At 49.7% G+C, this 6,084-nt stretch overlaps 1 protein-coding gene across 8 annotated transcripts in view; it reads left to right on the top strand.

Moving 5' to 3' along the window:
* The first annotated feature begins 366 nt into the window (after nucleotides 1–366).
* The window catches only part of LOC125950980 (RING finger protein 44-like), a 50,969-nt gene continuing 45,251 nt past the window's right edge, over nucleotides 367–6,084 (top strand). For 6 of the 8 annotated variants that reach the window (XM_049679419.1, XM_049679417.1, XM_049679416.1 and 3 more), the window contains exon 1: nucleotides 367–1,138. The gene's annotated coding sequence lies outside the window, so the exon portion shown is untranslated. The remainder of the gene's footprint in view (nucleotides 1,139–6,084) is intronic. The other 2 variants (XM_049679413.1, XM_049679414.1) reach the window with 1 other exon arrangement.

Here is a 6,084-nt window from a genome sequence, read left to right as displayed (position 1 = left end):
TTCCCATCCACACCTGGTCACCTTTACAATTACGCTAAACTCAAACTGGCTAAGGAATCTGTAAAGTTTTTTAGTGTTTGTGAGACGAATTTAAACAAAGTGCTGTTAGAAAAGATCCCGGAAAAATCGTGGTTTTGCCAAAAAACTATTTGAACGGGTTTTCACGGTTGTTAATTCAAACCGACTTCTGAAACCGCAGTGATGTAAACGACGAAGCAAATTGTACAGTGATGAACGATAAAACATGAGCATTTTGCCTAAATAAAAGAAATTCAACAACATTTCGAAGCGGAAAAAGGGCTGCAACCCTGGAAAATGGTAAACCCATCGAAGAATAAGAAGAAGCTCGCACTCGTGAAACAATAGCGTTGGAAGGCGGAGCTGCGCGGGTTTGTTCGGAGGAATTTCAGTGTGTGGAATAGTGCAAAACCCCAGCGCAATTCGCATTCCTTGGCAATCGCTGTTGTAATTCGTGCTGTTTGCATAAGAGTGACTGTGTTTGTGCGTACGGGAGGGTGATTGAAAATTATGTTCCCGAAATCTGGTTGTTGTAAGTGCCTGTTTTCCTGTGGTTATCCGTTTTCTGGTGTGGAAATGTTATCGAATGATGGAGGGGGTGGGGGATTGGGAAGAAAGGGAATCATCAAAGTCAACAAAATGAGGGGGTTTCGGCCGTGAAAGTGAACGAGAGAGCGTGCGTGGAAAGGGAAAGGGAAAAACACACAGGGGAGATTCCTTCGAATGGCCAGAGGCCAGAGCATCACCGTTCGTTCGTTCTTTGTGGGGTACGCCCTGGTACGCCGTTGTTGTTCGATGCTTCTCGAAGGTTGTTGCGTGTGTGTTGGGCGAGATTTGCTTTCCGTGTTTCTCCGCATTTCATAGCATTGCCTTGTGAAGAGCGTGAATTCTGTAGTGGTGTGTATCGCTAGGAAACAGTGAGGCAAACGTGATGGTATGACTCAATCGACGGCGCCCCCCGCTGAGATCCGTTGTTTGTCGTCGTCGAGTTTGTCAAACCGTGGCCTCCCCGGGGCCAGCAGCGGCAAGACCAGCAAGCAACGACGGCTACACAGCAACAACGAAATCCGTGGCCGAGCGAGCGAGCGAGCGAGCGTGTACGACGCACCGGAAAGTGGAAGTGAGTACAAACTTCTTTAAACGGGGTAATCCTTTCCTTCGGTCGTTCCTTGGCAGGCGCAAGGAGTGCGAGGTAGAGAGCAACGGCAATAAATAAACCCCATGGTTGGCAGATGAGGATGAAGGTGACGAGACGGAATTAAAGCAATCACCGGGACCGACGAGATGCGATACGCCAACAACGACCAAATATATATAAAAACCTTCCTCGTCCGCGCACACACCGGAGAGGACGACGTGTCGAAATCATTGATTCTCGTTGCCCATCCGCTGCTTGGTGTCATGGTCGAAATCGTCATCATCAGCAGCCGCAGCCGCAGCGCCAGCCATCCAATCGATGAGCAAAACAAAAGCAACCCCGCAACAACGCGCCTTCGTTCGTGTGCGTTGCTATGGTGCTGCTGCTGCTGCTGCTATGTTGGCCGCTGGTTCTGTATGCGTGTCCATGTCCCACCGACGTGCCCCACTCGCTTCGTTCTTTGTGTTATCAATCGTTGGGGATTGTCCGCTGCAATCATCACTGATCACGTTCCACGCTTCCCATTCCCCTTCAACAACGATTCCACAACGATGCCTTGATGATGGTTACGATGCGTGACGTCGTGTGTGTATGCATCACCGCGGACTGGGCGAGTGATGGCGCGTGCGTGCACACACATGAACCGGGAGGGACGGTGGGTGGGAAGAAACTAACGCCCGAAAATAGTATGTTCCGGGGCGTGTACCATGTGGGCATCGCACCACTCACGCATTGTTGATGTTCCATTTGCCGACGACCACTGGTGTTCATATCATCACGCCAAAAATGAAACATTATCAATCAGCGTGCACAACAGCGCGTTCTTGTGGAGTTCCGGCAGCCACCATTGACGACTCATTCCGTATGCTCCTTCTGTGTATGCTTTCTTTGATACAGGACCATCGTGTCTCCACGTTTAACGCACCGCTTGCTATTGCTGCTGCTGTTGTAGCGCCACAGCATGCCATGTTTTAAAACAATGCATCGTTCATGCTCTGGCCTCCAATGGCCTCCAACGGTGCGAAAGTAAAACGGCGCTTGCTTGAGAAATGCGAATTAAGAAACACGGTTACACCACTATCCGGTTAACATTGTTTATTAACATTGAAACAATTGCCATACTGGTAATGGAACATTTCGTTCATGAGTTGCTGGAATTGCAAATTGAAATAGAGTTTTAATTTGTAATACCCTTTCAATAGTTTACTTGGATGGCGCTAAGAATTGTTGTCATTGCCTTGCAACAACAACAACAATGTGATAAACGCGAGTGCCGAAACAAACAAACACTAGACGAAAGTAAAATGATGCGGCCGGTATGTTAAAAGCCGCAGTGCTACTTGCTCTCTGCGGTGTACTACGAGAAAAGTAAGACGGATGAAAGAGAAAGAGAGAAAAAGAGGAGTGCAAGAAGGCGATGGGTTGATTTTTCGCTTTTCTTTGCTTCCTCCGTACCACCTTTCAACCCCCCACCAACCAAATGGACGCTCGTTTTTATCTTTCTTTTGTTTTGGCCTCCATTTTAGCTTCCCTTTTCTCGCTTTACGATGACGGAACGACGACGACGAAGTAGAGATTACGTGAGTGTGCGATGATCGCTTGAAACACGCAAGTCCCGAGAGTCTTGGCCTATCTTGAAGCCTAGGGCTGGAGAGACAAGGGAGGGAAGCGAACGAGTTATAGAAGAAAATGGAAAACGGAGATGGAATGATGGAATGGTCTCGGACGCGGTGCACTACAGCATGGAAACACTACGCACACGGGAAGGCACGAAGAAAAGGAATGAAGGAAAGTGGCGAGAGAGTTTACGCGATTTCCTTCCTCGATTCCCTTGGCCACTGTTCGGCTTGCGCTGTCTAGATCAAAGCCGTTGAACTCGGCCAACATGCTCCATCTCCACTGCTCCATACACTGCAGACACCTTGAATTGCGTAGGAGGATGTGGAGAAGGAGTAGATGGATTACTGCATCTCTATTACCGCGTGGCAATTTGTGATGTTTTCTGTTGTGATTGAAAGGGAAAATCTCGGTCGAGGCGGCTTCAAGAACTTTTCATTTCTAGGTCTAGCCACTAACTTCCCAGGTTCTCACTGGAACTAGTGTGCCAAGAAGGAATCCTAGGATTTAGAAAAATGTGTCTCCAGTTCAGATTTTCCACGTGAAGACTACCATCAACAAAGGATGCCTCTCCGGGTGTTAGATGCGACCGATGCCTTCTCGTTTGCCTATCTACCAAGTATGCTGTAAAAGCTCATGCTGTAAAAGAAAAGGGCAAAAAGCGCAAAACAAAGGCTTTCTCTGAAGCTCCGCGTTGTCTTACCCTTCGTTACTCTGTTTGACAATACAGCGAGTGTCTTTTCAGAAGAAACCGAACGTTGAGCGACATCCATCGTCAATGCCCAAACCAAGTTCCTTCAATGTCCTTTCCTTTCTCTCACCTTTATGCTTCCGCGATCATCTGTCCTAAAAAAGCATACCGAAAACAAAAAACCCATTTGAGGCCGGTTGGTAGTACCAGCCAGCAGCGAGCCCTGCCTTTTTCAATAAAGGACACAAGGGGCACCTTTCGGAGCGGAGCATGGACGGGGTGTGACCTGGTTTTTTGGTCGGCGTAGAAGAAGATAATGGATGCCAGCAACAAAGAGAAGCTGGTATGCTTCTGGTGAAGGCGATACAGTAGCGCACAAGCACACAAGCGAAGCCAATAGTAGGTGACGAGCTTGTCTTTTGTGCAGGAAGGAACCATTGCATCATTACGCTGAGTGGAAAACGTCCTATTGTAGGACTACGATGCATAGAACAGGCAGTAATGATTCCAACGCAAACATATCACCCTATCACATGAAAGAATGGTACAATCCGATCGAATCCAGCATAAGCGCGGCGAGAGGATTTGCATTCTAGCCCAGGGATCATCATCGCGAGCCAGCTCTCCAAGGCTGCGTATTTGTTTCCAAATCTTCCAAAGCGTCGTCTTCTGTCTCTCTGTAGTCCACTCTGACCGGGTTGGGGATGCTAAACAAAGCGACGGAAATGCTTTTTACCATCCCCACGCGTGTGCCACATCTGCTCTGTCCCTGTGTGTGTGCGCGCGCGCTTAAGGGGTTGTGCGCCGCTCGCGGGCTCGCAACGGTACGATGCGCTTGGTTTGCATGCACCACATCCACACGGTTCCGGTGCGATGGGGCCATTCCGCTCGCGCTCGGATGTATCGGAATTATTCATCGCTATTTTCATAGCACCGCTTCCACTACCATCACCAGCATCACCCCGTTGCTCTTTGTACTACGCTGCTTTGTGACGGATTTATTTCGCATTTCCTTCCCTCCAACTGAGTGACGGGCCCCCCACCCCGAGGAGGGGAGACGTGTGCGGAGCGACGCAGACGAGTATATATTCTTTTCTGCCACGATCAGCGAGCACTCTAATGAGAACACTACCTTTCTCCCCTTTCGTAGCACGATGAGGTGTGTGAAGGGTGGCACGCGGGCACGCGCACAGTACGCGTGTCAACCCTTGGTCCCTCGGTATGGAGTGTTCCTTAGTGACCAAGAAAGAGAGAAAGAGAGTGCCTAAAATTTGTTTCGACGTGGCAGCTTGTTTGCTGCGCCATCCGGACCATCACATCATCCTTTCATTCTGCCTCCAGGAAGATGTCAAGTACACGCGCGTTCCGTGTGCTCCCGTCTCTCGCAAGGAAGTCCCGAGAATGCCAAAAACTTTGTTTGCCCCGAACTCTTGGTAGCCCTTGTATGGGGCATCGTTGCCGGAAGCGAAGTGAAGAACGCCCGAGAAGGAATCAGATATACGGCCAGAGCATGGAACCGATATTGTGACGCAGTGTGTTCCAACATAAAGAATGATGCTTTTTAATGCTGATAGACCGGGGATATGATAGCCATTGGCACCGGAAACGTGCTCTAGAAAGCCAAGGAAAGGTTACTTTTAGCTGCGGCGGGCCCTGTTTTCCCGGGATTTTAGGTTAGCCCTGGTTGTCGCTGCCCAGCGATTCTCAAAATAATCGATCACCGTTGATGGGAGCGCAGTGCGTTGTCGATGATTCTGTGACCTGGCTGCTGGCTCAAAGTTCTTCCTCCTTGAACTGTGTTTTCTATTTATACGCGCAAAAGGGGACAATGTGGTGATGGCTTCAGCACGAAGATGTCCGCGAAGGAGCGTTCCACGCGCATTTGAAGGCCTCACCCTTTAGTCGCGATCGACCTCGAAGTTTATCATCATCATCATCCCGCTCCATCTGCGCATCGAAACGAACGAACGTAAGGCATGGCATCAGGAGAGGTACCAAGGCTCTCGGTGGTTCAAAGTCCGCCCAACGCGCCATGATGCCTACAACCCATGTCGAGGTTGTTAATCGTTGTTACCATCCATCTATGGTCAGTTATAATTTGGAACCTCGTGCCGCGAACCCGGTCCGAAGGTGAGAAAGCGTTACGTTGAGACTTCCTTTCCGTCGCGGTACCTCGGTTGAAGCAAAAAGCGGTCTCAACCGGACGATCCCGAGCTGACGACGTGATCGCAGCTGGTAGATAGAAGGAATGTAGCAAAAACCTTGAAACCGCTGCAGACAGCCTCCTAAAGACACCAAGGATTTCGTTCGTGGATTCATCTGCGATCGTCGCCAGTGAGAGCCTTCGGTGATCGAGATCATTCTGCGTTAGTTCCGTGCTGCCTCGTGCAAGTGGTCAACGCAATGCTTTCGCTGTCATGAGTCATCGCTCCGTGGCAAATTTCGAGGGAAAAGGCCCATGATTCACTCCTTTCGTAGCATACAATTCATGCTTTTCTTTAGCCACGAATCCATGACCTAATGACTCACGCCTGTCCTGGCGTATGCACGCACTGATGGGACTTGCCAGCTGTAAGTTACCGCAGGGCGCAAGGCGGTGAACATTGTGGAGGTGTCTGTG

The sequence above is a fragment of the Anopheles darlingi genome, chromosome 2, assembly GCF_943734745.1.
Source record: "Anopheles darlingi chromosome 2, idAnoDarlMG_H_01, whole genome shotgun sequence".
Lineage (NCBI taxonomy): Eukaryota > Metazoa > Arthropoda > Insecta > Diptera > Culicidae > Anopheles > Anopheles darlingi.
The sequence above is the reverse complement of the archived record's forward strand: the minus strand, read 5'-3'. Positions and strand labels throughout refer to the sequence as shown.